The 16,135-nt window shown below is 41.2% G+C and overlaps 1 protein-coding gene across 2 annotated transcripts in view; it reads left to right on the forward strand.

Annotated features, from left to right (window-relative positions):
• The window catches only part of C31H10orf67 (chromosome 31 C10orf67 homolog), a 138,711-nt gene that overhangs the window by 32,770 nt on the left and 89,806 nt on the right, over window positions 1-16,135 (forward strand). The gene's annotated exons all lie outside the window — the stretch shown is intronic.

Consider the following 16,135-nt stretch of genomic DNA (forward strand, 5'->3'; position numbering starts at 1 on the left):
AGCATTTATATAAGATCGAAAGTATTTCTTCCTTAAATATTTAGAACTACCAGAAAAGCCAGCTGGGCCTGGAGGTATTGATTGACTAATTGACATCTTTTGGATTCCTCATTCAGTGTCCTTAATGATTATAAGACTATTTGGTTTTCTATTACTTTTGAGTCAGATAAAATGAGATATTTGCCTAGGGCCTTGTCTATTTGATTTAAATTCAAAAATGTGTTGGACTAAAGGCTTAGTAATGTATATCTTTCTCGTATAAAAAACTTAATCCTATATTTTTAAACCCACTTTTTATTGCTACTTTATCCATTTCATTGAGTTTTAAAACATTACTTACAATATTTTTTGTGACTAGAAATTCTATTTGACTCTCTATGCTTGGTTATTGGTTATTTTTTTTTTATCATTCTTCCCTTTGCTCATAATTTTAGTCCTGTTATTTCTATAAACATAGTTAACTATACTTGATTTATATTCTGTGTTTCACCATTTTCATCTTCAAGGGTCTGATAAGTGCTGGCTGACTCATGTGAGATATCATTTACTTTCAGGTTTTATGATTTTTGACTGTGAACTCATATTTCTGTGGGAATTTCTTGAGGCACAGGACAGAAGTCAGTTTCTGTAGAGATTTTTGTTTGCTTCTGTGAGATTCCTGGGTCTGTGACCACTTTAATCTGACTTTTAGCTTAAGGCAGTTTAAACCACCCAGATGGATGACTTTGGGTCCCAAACCGTGTAGGTCATCTTTCATCTTGGGCTCATAAAACTCACACGAGATGCTTTCCCCCTTCTCTGTACTCAGAGCCAAGTTTCCAGACAGGAGGCAGTTCCACTTCCAGTGGGGGTGGGAGGGGTGCACACTTCGAGGTGGGTCTAGTTTGTTCTTACACTGAAGGAGTGGCCCTTGGGTGTCTCGACCTGAATGAGGACGTCTCCTATTATTTAGAATTCGAATTACCACTTTGAGAAGTATGGAGGTGAAGTCTCTTCTCTGTGTCCTGCAAAGAGGTGTAAACCGAAGAGGTGTGAACTGTAAATTCACATATACCTGGGTTGGCAATGCCCTGGAGTGAAAGCCAGCTTCAGTGTTCTGCATTCTGCAGAATAAATTTCTGCATTCACTTCATCTTAGCCTAAGTACTCCTTTCTTTGTCAGCTTATAGATGCATTTCACTGATCTTATCCAGAATTTTTGTTGTTTCCAGTGGAAGAGTAAGTCAGAATCCTGTGATGTTTTTGAACATGCCTTCCTAATCGTTTGTGTCTTCAACAATTTCTGGGACACTGACATATGTCTAGTGTGTAGCAAATGCTCAAAAAATATGGCAGAACGGAGCGCCAGGGCTGGCTCAGTTGGAAGAGTGTGTGACTCTTGATCTTGGGGTCATGAGTTTGAGCCCCCTGTTGGGCCTAGAGATTACTAAAAATAAATAAATAAATAAACTTTAAAAAAAATGTGGCAGAATAAGTGACTATTACCCTTTATTTATACGTCTTGTACTTCTTAAAGTAGAAAGCCCTGAAATGATTAAATGCTTTCTATTCATCAGTTTTTCATAAACATGTTCTGGTTAAATCTACTTAAGCATCAATGTATTAATTGTAGTTAGTTTATCTAATTAAAGAATTGCTTTGGGACGCTTGGGTTGCTTGGTCGGTTGGTTAAGCGTCGCCTTCGGCTCAGGTCATGATCCCAAGGTCCTGGGATCGAGCCTGGCATCATTGGTCTCCCTGCTCAACAGGGAGTCTGCTTCTCCCTCTCCTGTTCCCCCTGGTTGTGCGCTTTCTCTCTCTCTCAAGTATATAAGATCTTAAAAAAGAAAAAAAGAATTGCTTTAATGATATAAAGGTGATTATTTGAATCTTCCCTTTGGTTGTTGTCATTGCTTTGATCCATGACCTCAGACAGCCAGCCTAATCCTGGCCACCCAGTTTGCTGAGGCTCAGTCATACGAAAAAACAGAAGACAGTTGGGAAAAAAAAAAAAAAACCAAAGTAAACACTTGGGTTAAGAGGTAACGTTGGTTAAGGATAAATGACTCTGCTGCCCTCTGGAGGCCACTGAGGTTACAGGTAACAAGTCCCCTTTCAGCTGTGCAGCAAGTTTTCAAAATCTATTTAACTTTTGAAACAATCTCTTGCGTGATATTATAGCACCTCATTTGCAGACAAAAGAAAATGTTTTTCTAAAAGTTACACCTTATTTAGCTATTTTTGGTTTGGGAAATGTATGAGCTCAGATTCAGATAAGAAAACAAACTAGGTCTTTCAAACGCATAGGGATTTAATCAAGGGATTTAAGAGCTTATAAAACACTTGAAAAAGTCAAGGAGATTGTCACTAGCTTTTGAATTAACAAGCAATTTTTCCATTGCTTTTTCATTCTTCCAGGTACTCTTTAGAATAATTTTGTTTACTGCCACTCCAAAAAGGCCCTCCTTGGTGTTTTTATTAAAATTGAACTGGTTGGAAAATTATTCATGAATTTTGAAAGAAATTTATATCATTTATAATATTCAGTTTTGCTATTCAAGAATACTTCTTGATTCACTCATATCATATGTATCTCAATAAAGTTTTAGAATTTTACTTATGCAGGTTATATTTCTTTCTCATACAACTAAGTCATTCCTAAGTATGTCCTTATTTTATGTCCTTAGAATACGGAATCTTTTTTCTCATATTTCAAGAGTATTTTGGTATACATGGAATCTTTTGGGGTTTTTTTTTTTAAGTTTTTTATTTATTTAAGTGATCTCTACACCCCACATGGGGCTCAAACTCATGACCCTGAGATCAAGAGTAGCTTGTTCTGCTGAACCAGCCAGGTGCCCCAATCAGCTTTCTGGAGGTGTAACTGACACAGTATAAAATTCACTCGTTTAAAGCATACAGTTCACTGGTTTATAGTGTATTTACAGAGTTGTGCAGCCATCACCATAATCTAATTTTAAAACATTTTCATCACCTCCAAAAGAAAGCTGGTACCCCCATTAGCAGTCACTCCCTAATCCTCCCTTCCCCTTCTAACTCCCCACTCAAACCCCTGGCAACTGCTAATCTATTTTCTGTTGCTACAGATTTACCTATTCTGAACATTTCACAGAAATGGGAGTACACTATGTGCTGTTCTGTGATTGATTTCTTCCACTTCACCAAAATGTTTTGATGTGAGACCATTGATTTTATAAATACTGTATCCAACCACTTTGTTGATAGATTTCCAAATGTGGGATTATCAGATCTCTTTTTTTTTATTTGAAGTATCCTTGGCATTATATTAGTTTCAGGTGTGCAACATGATGATTCAATGTTTGTGTATATTGTGAAATGTCTAGTTAGCATCCATCACCACACATCGTTAGAAATTTTTTTTCTTGTGATGGGAACTTTTAAGACTTTTTCTCTTAGCAACTTTCAAATACACAATAGAGTATTGTTTACCATAGTCACCATGCTCAAGACTTAATTTATTTTATAACTGGAAGGGTGTACCTTTTAACCCCCCTCACCTATTTCACCCATTCCTTACACCTTGCCTCTGGCAACCATCAATCTGTTCTCTGTAGCTATGAGTTCAGTTTTCTTTGCCCTTTTTAAAAGATTTTATTTTTAAGTAATTTCCATACCCACCATGGGGCTCGAGCCCACAACCCCAAGATCAAGAGTCGCATGCTCTACCAATTAAGCCAGCTAGGCGCCCCTCCTTTCTCCTTCCCCCTCCTCCTCCTCCTTCTCCTTCCCCTTCTCCCCCCACTTCTTCTTCTTTCTCTTCTTCCTTCTCCCTTTCTCCTCCTCCTCCTCCTCCTTCTTCTTCTCCTTTTTCTTCTCCAAGATTCCCCATATAAGCAAGCTCATATGGTATTTGTTTTTCTCTGACTTATTCCACTTTCCATAATGCCCTCAAAGTCCATCCACATTCTTGCAAATGGCAAGATTTTATTCTTTTTCACGTCTGAATAGTATCTTGTTATATGCATAGTATTTATTATATATAATATAGATATTATATATTTATATATTATATAATAGTATTTTATATATATATATATCTCACATTTTCTTTATCCATTCATGCATCAGTGGACACTTAAATTGTTTCCATGTCTTGGGTATTATATATAATGCTGTAATGAATATAGGGGTGCAGATTTCTTTTTGAATGAATGATTTTGTTTCTTTCAAATAAATACCCAGAAGTGGAATTGCTGGATCATATTGTAGTTCTATTTTTAAGTTTTTGAGGAACCATCATACTATTTTCCACAGTGGCAGCACGAGTTTGCATTCCCACCAACAGAGCACAAGTGTTCCCCTTTCTCCACATCCTCACCAACACTTGTTATTTCTTGTCTTTGTGATACCAGCCATTGTAATAGGTGTGAAGGGATAACTCATTTTGGTTTTGATCTACATTTCCCTGATGATTAGTGATGATTCATGCACCTGTTGGCCATTTGTATGTCTTCTTTGGAAAAAATGTCTATTGAGATCCTCTGTCCATTTTTGAACTGGATTTTTTTTTTTTTTTTTTTTTTTGGCTATTGAGTTATAGGAGTTCTATATGTATTTTGGGTTTTAACCACTTACCAGATTATGATTTACAAATATTTTCTCCCATTCAGTATGCTGCCTTTCCATTTCGTTGATGGTTTCCTTTGCTATTCAAAAGCTTTTTAGTTTGGTATAGTCTCACTCGTTTAACTTGGCCTTTGCTTTTGGTGTAATCATTACCAAGACTACTGTCAATGAGCTTACTGCCTAAGTTTTCCTCTAACATTTTATGGTTTCAAGTCTTGAGTTCAACTTTTATCAGACATTTTAACAGTTCTTAGTTGATTCATTTGTATTTTCTTTCTTTTTTTTTTTTTAAGATTTTATTTATTTATTCGACAGAGATAGAGACAGCCAGCGAGAGAGGGAACACAAGCAGGGGGAGTGGGAGAGGAAGAAGCAGGCTCATAGTGGAGGAGCCTGATGTGGGGCTCGATCCCATAACACCGGGATCACGCCCTGAGCCGAAGGCAGACGCTTAACTGCTGTGCCACCCAGGTGCCCCTGATTCATTTGTATTTTCTAAGCACAAACATCTACTCATGGAAAATGACAATATTCACGTCTTAATTTCTCAATGGTATATCTATCTCTCTTTTACACTAGACAGACATCACAGAATGATATTAAATAATAAGATAGTGATCCTTCTTTTGTTATTACTGAATTTGATAGGAATGCATCAGTAACTCATAATTAAGTATAATAATGGCTTTTTGTTTGGAATTATTTGGAGCAGCTGGATGGAAGGAGACTATGACTAATTAGTCTTTTGAGATGGGCTGGTGGTAGAAATATAATTACCTACAGTCTTAGTGCATAGGGTGAGCAACTAAATATAGAATATATGTTTGTGGGGAAGGCTAAAGTTGCACCAGAAAAGTAGGTCAACAAAGGGCTAATAAAGCCAGCGAGACTGCCTGTTGGAGTTAGGTGCACACAGGCCAAATGGGGATCAGGGACCAGAGAGGGTCAACATGAGAAAAACCAGGCTAGAATGGATGAAACAGGTGAACTTAGTCCTAAGGCTGGGTTCCTCTATGACCCTAGCACAGCGTTGCCTGGGTTAATCAGGTCCCTTTACAGAGGCCCACATAGGATAGATCCTGTTCCTCTTCCCTGAGTAGGGGGGGCCTAGTTCTCTCTTTGCCTCGTCAAGGGGGAGAATTGAGTGCATACTGTAAGGAGAGAAATGGGTTGAGGACACAGTCTCTTGGCACGAATGCATCAAGAAAGCCAATAACCAGCCCCACACTCCGTGTGATGAACGTAGCTCCTGGCCATGAGGAGAGTCCTGTGACTCTTGTGAAGATAGAGAGTGAATCAGTCTAAGAAATGCTGCTTTGCAGAGAAGCATCGAGGTGAGGTTCAAATGAAGGCTGACAGCCTGGTGGAGGCGGTTCTCAGTTCAGACTCTTCGGCACGGAAGATCATTTACTTGCGCTTTCCAGTTTGGACTATGCCCACTTCCTGCGCCCCACTGCACCGACTCAGATGCTTTTTTAAACGATGATCTCCCAGGTCTTTAAAAGAGAACTTTAGAGACTAGAAAGCTCTATTCTTCTCCATCTACATGGCACATTGAGGATTTTCTTATACACGGGGAAATTTGTGACTAGCCCGGAGCTGTGCATAGCAGGCCCTGTGAATAAGTCCAGAATGAATGTTGGTGTGTTCTTGCAGGGCTCTTCAAGTAGAAGATATTCTTTGGGTGACATAGTCGGGGAGAAGAATACTTCCCATCATTCAAAAGTATTAGGCACATTACACCCCCAGAGTGCTTGAAATATAACCATTAGAATTTCATTTCCTCAAATCAAAACACCACCCTGTCCTTTACCAACAGAGGGCTAAGGAATGACGTTTTTGCCTTCTTAATGGATGTTCTTTTTTCTGTGAGAAAAATCTGGAATAAGTTGGAAGAGAGGGGGCAGTACGGAGAGATGTTTAAGTTGAGAAAAGGGTACAGGGCTGTAGAGAGAGTCGACATTCTGTGTAGACCGGCTCTGCTGGAACTTAACGTAGCCTGGAGCTGTGGTTATTCTTTTGTCTAAGGGGGTGATGGGCATTCGTTACAGAAACACAGGTGAAATGTTTGGGAAAACGTCCTCATTTTCTCTAGGCCGACAATTAATGATAATGAAAGCCGTTTCCATGTATTGAATAATCTGCTATGGCCCAGGCTCTGTGCAAAGTTCTCCATGTGCTGCGTCATGATTTATTCTGTTTCTCTAGAAAGACAAAAATGACTAGAGTTAAATTCAGAAAAATGTAAACTTTTATATCGAAGTTTTTATTTCAATGACTTCCTTCTTGGTTCAGCTATAATTGGCATTCAGAAGGAAAGGAGAATGCAATGAACTCCTCTTACGTGTTCTCACAGAGTTGGAGAAAACACTGGTATTCATGCCTTCTCCACTCTGGCTAAGCCCCCAACTCCTTAACGGCTCCTCATAGAAAGAAAATTCTAGACTCTTCAGCGTCCTGCTCACCTTTTTTTTAATGTTCTGTAGTTTTTTAGCCCCCTCATAACAGGTGGGATAAACATGTAATCAGAACCACCAGAAATGTTGCCCTGGTGACTCAGAAAATTCAAACTCCCTGGAACACAAAGGAAAATTAGCCTTCCTGAGTCTAGCAACTGGCCACGAAGGCAAGCGACTGAAGCAGACTTCGGGCTCCATATTTTTTTAGATTTGTTTTCCATAAAATACAAAGGATGCTGTTTTATCTAATTAACTTATTTATTTTAATATTTATCTTAAAGTATTTTAGAATTCACAGATCTTTTTTCAGTTATATGGAGATGTAATCAGCACACAGCTCTCTATGAGTTTAAGGTGTGACCTACATATATTGCGAAATGATTACCACACTAAGTTTCGTTAACATACATCTCCTCATATAGTTTCAAACTTTTTTTTTTCCCTTGTGATGAGAACTTTTAGGATCTATTCTCTTAGCAACTTCCAAATACACTGTACGTGGTGTTAACTCTAGTCCTCACCTTCTGCATTATAGCCCCAGGGCTTATTTATCTTACAGCTGGAAGTTTGTGCCTCTTGACCATCTTCCTCCACTCCCCCCACCCCTGCCACTCATGGACATTTCTTAAGCAGTGAACTAATATATGCTACATTTCAAATACAAATGTTATGAACATAAAGAAAACAACAAATAAAAACAAAAATGCATAAAATGTCAACATTAAACTCATAGTTCTCATATAAGGGCACCTGGGTGGCTCAGTCGGTTGAATGTCTGCCTTCAGCTCAGGTCATGATCCCAGTGTCCTGGGATCGAGCCCCAGTTCCGGCTCCCCGCTCAGCGAGGAGTCTGCTTCTCCCTCTCCTTCCGCCACTCCCCCTGCTCCTTCTCTCTCTGTCTCTTTTTCTCTCTCATGCTCTCTCTCAAGTAAATAAATAAAATCTTTAATATAAACTACTAGCAGATAAAATAAGTGTAGCTCAAAAAATAACCTATACTATATACGATAGAAGAAAAATGTAATCATTCTTTAAAAAAACGAACATAATCTTAAAAAAAAAAAAAAGCGTCAATTGTTTCATCATTTAAGCCAGAGACGATTTCTCTGCCACGTTTTCTACCTTCCCAGAAATCTCTTTCTGATTGTCATTAACTGGGAGAATGGAAAATTGTTGTAAGTTAACTTCCAATATTTCCCCATCACAAAATCACATCTCTTCTTTGATGACTGCAAAGAGATCATTGCAAACAGCGCATTGTCTGTTTTGCTGGACTGCAAACCTTTTATGGATAGCAGGTGGTAGTGTTTGTTCCAAGAAAAGCATTTCGGGTTTGTCCTCTTCTTTACTTAGTCAAGTATAGATGAAGATTTGATGCAGAATTACCCAAATCCATTTCAACGCTGTTAAAAATGCATTTGTTAAAATGTTAACATTGTTTTTAAAAGTCTTCAAAATGGGAAAATATTTATTCTCGCAATAGAAACCATGCTTTGTTGACTGGCATTTTCTTATGCCTTTTGAAAGGGGGGGAAGTATAGACGAACCGTATCTGATAGACAAACCATATCTAATGAGGGCACTAATTTTAGATCCCAAATTTAATGCAGCAAATACTATCCGGGGGTTAAGTGATTTTTATTTTCAGATTTTCTTTAAGTGCTAGTAACCGTATTATGCAATAAAATACCAACATTTTGGTATTTGAAGGGGATTAAATTCTCTGGACTCTGCCTTAGGAAACGAAGATGGGCCTCTGCCGAGGACAAAGTGCATCTCCTCAGATTGGGAGGAATGCCTTCTCTGGAGCACTGCTAATGGCCTGAATGAGGCTTTATGCTGAGGAGAGGGTGAGAAAGAAAACTGCCTCGATGAAATGGGAAAAAAACTAACGTGAAGAGTTACAAGATAAGTCACCACAGACCCAACCATGACCCAAAGCGTCGATGTTATCTTCCCCCTTAACTCCACACCTCTCCCTGAGTCTCCTGGTCTCGGGTGTTAAGGTCCAGCTGGTCTCCCTGGCTGGGAAGCTAGCAGTCACTCCTTGTGCAGGACACCACGATTCTCCAGGGGTTCACACCGGTGTGATCACCCTCCTCGTCTCCTTGAGAATGGGCGGGATGTGGGCCTTGCTTCTAACCCACAGATTTCTGCCAAGGTGCCTGGATGATTCTATCTCATAAGAGTGTAGCTCCGTCTTGCAGAGTCTCTCTCTCTCCCTTGCTGGCTTGGAGGAAGCAAGAGGCCATGTTGGGGAGCCCCAACATTTGGAGGTAAAGAACCGCAGGCAGCCTGGAACGGAGGGCAGCCTCTGGCTGACAGTCTGTGAGAAACGGAAGCCCTCAGTCCTCCAGGTGCGAGGACGTGACTCCTTCCAACAACCTGAGCGAACACGACAGCAAGATCCTTTCCCAGGGAGCCTCCATCGAGACCAGGATTGTTGCAGAGGATACACTTAAGCTATGCCTGAACTCCTGCCCCACAGAAACTGAGAGAACGCCAGTGTGTTTGAAGCCACTGAGTTTGTGGTAAAACCGTGTGTTTGCGACATGGCTTAGATACAAAATACATCCTAGTTTTCAGTGAGTCATCAACTCGTGACACTTTTTAACTTCCTAAACCCATTGCTCTTAGCTTGGCACAGAACTAGGTCAGGCAGTCAGCGTTGCTTGCCTGGCCTGTGGCTGTCACCCCCTTATCCCATCTGCTCTCTGTACTGTGTCTGCCTGGCCAAGTGAGCAGCCTTACAAAACAGAAATCCCTTCACATCTTGCCTCGTTTTGAAATCCCTCAGCATCTTCTCTGTAACTGTAGGGTGACTTCTGAGCCTTCAGCACGGCCAAGAAGGCCCTTATATTTCTCCACTCTTATCTCCTTCCCCTTCTTGGTGAAAAATTTACCCTCCAGTCATCCAGAGCTCTTTGCATCACCTGCTTCTCTCCGCATGCTTCAAGTTATTAGTCACCTCCCTGGAATTGTCCCGTGATGTCCCTTCTTGCAGGAATGCTCTTTCTCTCCTGGATAATTGACACCCTGAATTGTATCACAATTGCCCACTTGTGGATTGGTCTGTACTTACTCTAGAATCTTTGTTCCTGTCGACCAGGACTAAGTTGTATTCGTCTCTGTACTATGGTCCTAGCAGAGAGCCAGGCACATCATAGATAGTCAACAAATTTTCGCTGATGGAGGCCTGAATATAACCAAGAAAGGTGCCAAAGAACTTGACCTATGCCATGGTACTGGCAATAGATCATGAGTTCTTAGTGAAAACGTCCTAGGACATGGCAGTGCAGGATGTCGAGGACTTGAACTGTTCTTTCGCTCGATTGTTCAGTCATCCATGCATCGTCTGATTTTGTAGCAGAGACAAAAGCAGCCCTTGCACTCAAGGTGTTCATAATCTAGTGGCCATGAGAGATAGGGAGGGAGGGAGGGAGGGAGGGAGGGAGGAAGGAAGGAAGGAAGGAAGGAAGGAAGGAAGGAAGGAAGGAAGGAAGGAAGGAAGGAAGGAAGAAGGGAGGGAAGGAGGGAGGGAAGAAATTCAGCAATTACAATCCATAATCGAGGTTTGCACCTGATGGGTGCCCAACTCTTCTGTGGGGGTCGGGAGAGTGGTTAAGGGAAATTTTCAGGATGAGGTGATTCCTGAACTAAGCCTTGAAGGATGGTGACTATTTGGCAAGTTTGCGGGGGCAGGGTGAGAAGAATCAGGGACGTGGTCCATTTCACAGAACAGAGGCATTAAGGTGTGAGGCAGTCAGGGAGTTGCAGGTGGTTTGGTAAAGCTGGAGGACAGGGGACTGGAAAGAGTGGTGAGAGGTGATGCAGGAAAGTGAGGCTAAGGAATCAATACTTTATGTTGAAGACATTAAAGAATCTGTAGAATTCTAACGTGCATGGATTTGCCACATTGCAAGTTAAATATTACTGCAGTGTTTATGATGCTTGATAAATAATGCCGCTCTTCCCCACCGAGGTTCTGGACAAGGTGACAAAGTCAGGGAGCCCGCGGATAGAGATCATCTGCTTTCCTGTGAAAGCAGGCTGCCTAGTGCTAACTCTCAAGTCTTGGCGGACTTGCCTCCCATCAGAGGCAGCCCTGGGCTGGGCGGGTCTCTTCCTGCCCCGGGCAGAGCACGGGCTCCCGCAGCACTCACCCCAAAGAGATAGGGAGGAGGAGGGGGATGGCCCAAATATGACCACGTTTCTTCTTCCAGGGTCAGAACTCAGTGGAGGGTATCACTTCACATGGAAGGAAACAAGATTCCCTGGATTTTTCTTTTCTTTTCTTTTCTTTTCTTTTCTTTTCTTTTCTTTTCTCTTCTTTTTAACCCATTGAACTTCATCATTTAGCCTATGATCAGTTAGCTGTGTATCTGAGCCCTGGGGAGAGGAAAGCTGTGCTCCCACCTTCATGATGCAGCCCCGCCCCCCAATACCAGACACTTCTCTGCGGATCCTGAGACTGCTGGTGCCTTGGGAGATTTGGCATCTGGTCAGAGGAGTACATGATTTACATTTAACAGCAAGGTCACTTTGTATCTAATACTAAGAATTCATTTTCTAGTCTGTTTCTCACTCCAGATTATATCCAGCTGTGTTGTTCAATATTGTTGGTCAAGAGGTTTTGCCCATGAGACCAAATGACATAATAAAAAGCCAACAGTCATGCCAGAGATTTGAATATTAGCTCCTCCTCACTTTCAAATGCTGAAGGAAAAATTGCAGGGCCAAAGGAATTAAATTCCAAAATAAAGTTTCTTGCCATTGTGAATTAAAAGACCAAAGACATGCTTCTGCCTTTTCTGTCCCATTGCCTGCCTCAGAGGCAAGCTCTTGGTGGCACAATGTGGTCAGGAGATGGGTGACATGAAGGGAGGACTGAGCAAACACGTCAGCACATCAAGCATCGTGGGAGCCACCTTCCCCACTGCCAGAGGAGGGGTTATGCTATGGAAAGGAGACAGGCTGTAATAAATGCCTTGGTGTCAGATTGGAATTGGAGGTATCAGTGTGAGTTTATGGTCTTTAGATGTAGATATTATATTACTCAGGATTCTCCAGAGAAACAGAACCATAAAGAGCAAGAGAGAGAAAAAGAGAGAGATTGATTTTAAGGAATTGGTTCACACGATTGTGGGGGCTGGCAAGCTTGAAATCTGCAAGGTAGACCAGCAGACCAGAGATCCAGGGAAGAGTTTGATGTTACAGCTCAAATCCAAAATAGTCTGCTGACAAAATTCCCTCTCCCCCCGACCCCCCGGACCTTAGTCTTTCTCCGAAGACCTTCAACTGATTGGATGAGGCCCATCCACGTTATGGAGGGTAATCTGCTTTACCCAGTCTATCGATTTTAATCTTAATCTTACCTAAAAATATACTTTCACAGCAACATCTGGGCTGGTGTTTGATCAGATTTCTGGGTACTAGAAAAGAAAACCCTCTCCTCCACTACGGGATGCCAAGACCAAGGGAGGCCACAGCTGGGGAGAACAGGAACCTTGATGTGTAAGAGGAGGCTGGACTGAGATTTTGGGCATTTTATTCATTCATTCATTCATTCATTCATTCATTCATTCATTCATTCATTCATTTATGGCTTTCACTTTCTTCCTATCTTTCTTTCCTTTATCCAGTTTTGTTGTTGTTATTTAAGAGTTTTAAAAAAAAAAGCTGTGGCACTTTCTAATGCCTCTAAGAGTTCTTCTAAGAGGTAAGAAACATGAGACGGGAGACCAGATTTGAAGGGTGGTGAAGAAAAATAAAAGCGCCTTCCGCCTATCTCCTCGTGAGTCCAGCTCATTCAATAAACATTGGTAGAACATCAGAAACATTCCTGGAGATGAAGAGAAATGAATCCAATGTGTTTGGGTCTTACAGTTATTTTATGAAATGTCAGAAGTAAAACTTTTTGTTCTTCCAAAGAACGGCATGACCCTCCCTGCTCTGAAGTCCAGAGGGACTGAGTCCTTCCTAAAGGCAGGCTCACTCGAGCACCACTGAGTTCACGTAGCATCTCAGCCCAGATCCTGGGGGGATTTTAAATGAGCATTCAGCGTGGTTTGTGTCACGTTACAGAGGAGATGACTTGGCCAGCTTGCTGGAAGCATCTTTATTTTGGTGATTTTTAAAAGTAAAATAGGGGTGCCTGGGTGGCTCAGTTGGTTAAGCGTCTGACTCTTGGTTTCAGCTCAGGTCATGATCTCAGGGTCATGAGATCGAGCCCCGTGTCAGGCTCCATGCTCAGTGAGGAGTCTGTTTAAGATTCTCTCCCTCTTCCCCACCCCACTCCCACTCTCTCTCTCTCTAAAAAAATAAGTAAATAAATCTTTAAAAGTAAAATAAATCCAGCATCTTCAGAACATAAAAAATTTGTGAGCAAATAAACAAATAATAAATGAACTGCCCCAAGAGGAGTGTTGACAAGATACAGAAAGAACACAGCAGTGGGGGGCAGGTGGGGTGCTCAAGCTTCCCAGGGCAAGTGGCATCTGGGTTTGAATGACAAGACAGAACAAAAATCAAATGGTAGAGTGTAATCCTTACAGGCAGCTGATTGCGTTGTAAACACTATTCAAAATGGTTTAGGTGCATTGTCTTATGTCATCCTCAGGACACTTAAGGTACTGCTGTCAGTCCCATTTTACGGATAATAAGACTGAGGCACAGGGAGCTAAGTGACAGAGCGAGCCGGTCTGCCAATGCAGGCCAGCCCGCTCTACACAATCAACCTTGTTCTTTACAATCGCTCAATTGAAAAAGCTGGAGTTGTCACGTGGATTGTTTCACTTTCACTCTTTCCCACTGTACTGAGTATTCTTCTGCTGATTTTTACAAGTGCTGTGTAGGCCCCGTCAGCGTTCTGTTCCTAGCTTGACTCTCAATTCTACCTTGGTACGGTATTCTCCTCAGTTGGCCAGGGCTCGTCATATATTGTGGAACAATTTTCCTTTGTAAATCTAACCCTGAAAGCTAATGTTAGGTGTATGCGCAGATGTGTTAGGTTTTACTACATTTCCTGTATCCGCCTGTGCTCGAATATATTAGCAGTGAACACATAAAGACAAAATCATGCTGTGATTCTCGAAAGAGTTCAAGATGGACAATATGATTTTACACATCAGGGTTGAAAAGGAGAGTTCTATATGGTGGAAGTAAGTAAGTGACCGTGTTCATTTTCTAGGCGTTTCTTCCCTGTTTGCTTTTGTGACGTGGTTCTTCAGGGTACTGAGTGCAAACGGGCAAGCACCTCACTGCTTAGAACAGCCTCTCAGGCAATGGCACTTCCACACCAGCAAATGGAAGAGGAAAGCCAATCAATAAAACTGCTAAAGAGATCAATGGAAGTTCTAAAACCAGCTGGAGTTCTCAGTAAAAGGGCATATAATTAGAATTGCGTTTTTTCAAAACATAGAGCATAAATATCTAATAACATATGAAAAAAATTCACTTTGAATGGTGGTCAAAGCATGCTGATTCAGGGGTGCCTGGCTGGCTCGGTGGGGAGAGAGCATCTCCTGATTTCAGGGTGGTGAGCCCGAGCCCCATGTCAGGGGTAGGGTTTACTTGTTTAATAAAAGAAGTGGCAGGGCACCTGGGTGGCTCTGTCGGTTAAGTGGTTAAGTGTCTGCCTGCCTTTGGCTCAGGTCATGATCTCAGGGTCCTGGGGTGCAGCCCCACTTCCAGCTCCCTGCTCAGCAGGGAGTCTGCTGCACCCTCTCCCTCTGCCCCTCCCCCTCTGCCCATGCTCTGTCTCGTGCTTTCTCTCTCCCAAATAAATAAATAAAACCTTCTAAAAAATAAAAAATAATGAAAAAAGAGCTAAAACATGCTGATTAAAACAAAAATAAAATACTACGTTCATATATTGTCATAGTAAGACTCAGAAAATATACAATGATTCAGAGAACGTAGTAAGACAAACACTCTCTTCCTCGAGGTAGACTATAAACTGCAGAATCTTTTTGAAAAGAACTTTATAAAATGAATCAAGACCATTAAAATATTTCTAGGCTCTGGCCAGGAATTCTACTTCTAGGGATCTACGCCAAGATAAAAAGATCAGAAATGTGGACAGAGGTGCGGGTATAAAGATATGGTGTAATGAAAAACTCCAAATATATATATTATAATTATATAAATAATGGCATTTCTATAGAGCAGAATGTGATGTAACCATCAGTAATTACATTTATGTAAAATGTTAATGACACGGGACATGTTCATGATATAAGATCAAATGAATTAAATCTTTTTTTTTTTTTTTTTAGGGTGAGTAGGGGAGGGGCAGAGGAAGAGGGAGAGAGAATCTTAGGCAGGCTCCATGCTCAGTACAGAGCCCGATGCGGGAATCGATCTCACCACCCTGAGATCATGACCTGAGTCAAAATCAAGAGTGGGACACTTAACCGACTGAGCCAAATGAATTAAATGTCAAATGAATTAAAATACGGGCATACCATATGGGATATACAGTATCAACTAATATACCAATTCATTTCAAACCAATCTGAGGGTGTCTTTTTTTTCATTTAATTTCTATTTGATTAGTGTTATCAAAAAACAGCTTATTTGGTTTTTTTTTTTAAAGATTTTATTTATTTATTCGACAGAGATAGAGACACAGCCAGAGAGAGAGGGAACACAAGCAGGGGGAGCGGGAGAGGAAGAAGCAGGCTCCCAGTGGAGGAGCCTGATGTGGGGCTCGATCCCACAACGCCAGGATCACGCCCTGAGCCGAAGGCAGACGCCCAACCGTTGTGCCACCCAGGCGCCCCTATTTGTTTTTTTTTTAAGAAAAGCAAAAAACATAGCCATTTTTTTCCATGCAGAGAGAACTGAATGATATGTTAGAATTATATAATTTTAGAATGGTTATGCATATAGACCTTGACGTTAATGCCTAATGGTTCATTACCCACAGCTTTACATGGGAAAAAAAATTCTATTTTAATGCATCTTCCTCTGTTTTGGTCTCAGTTTCTTAAGTTTTCAAATGAAGCCTGGTCTGTCTAGATTAATGGTCTGCAAAGCTTTTCTGTGGAAAAAAGGAAAGAAATGGTGCTTGTCTCCACATCTCCATA

The sequence above is a fragment of the Ursus americanus genome, chromosome 31 (genome assembly GCF_024610735.1).
Source record: "Ursus americanus isolate L20-20 chromosome 31, mUrsAme1.1.p, whole genome shotgun sequence".
In the NCBI taxonomy this organism is placed as follows: Eukaryota; Metazoa; Chordata; class Mammalia; order Carnivora; family Ursidae; genus Ursus; species Ursus americanus.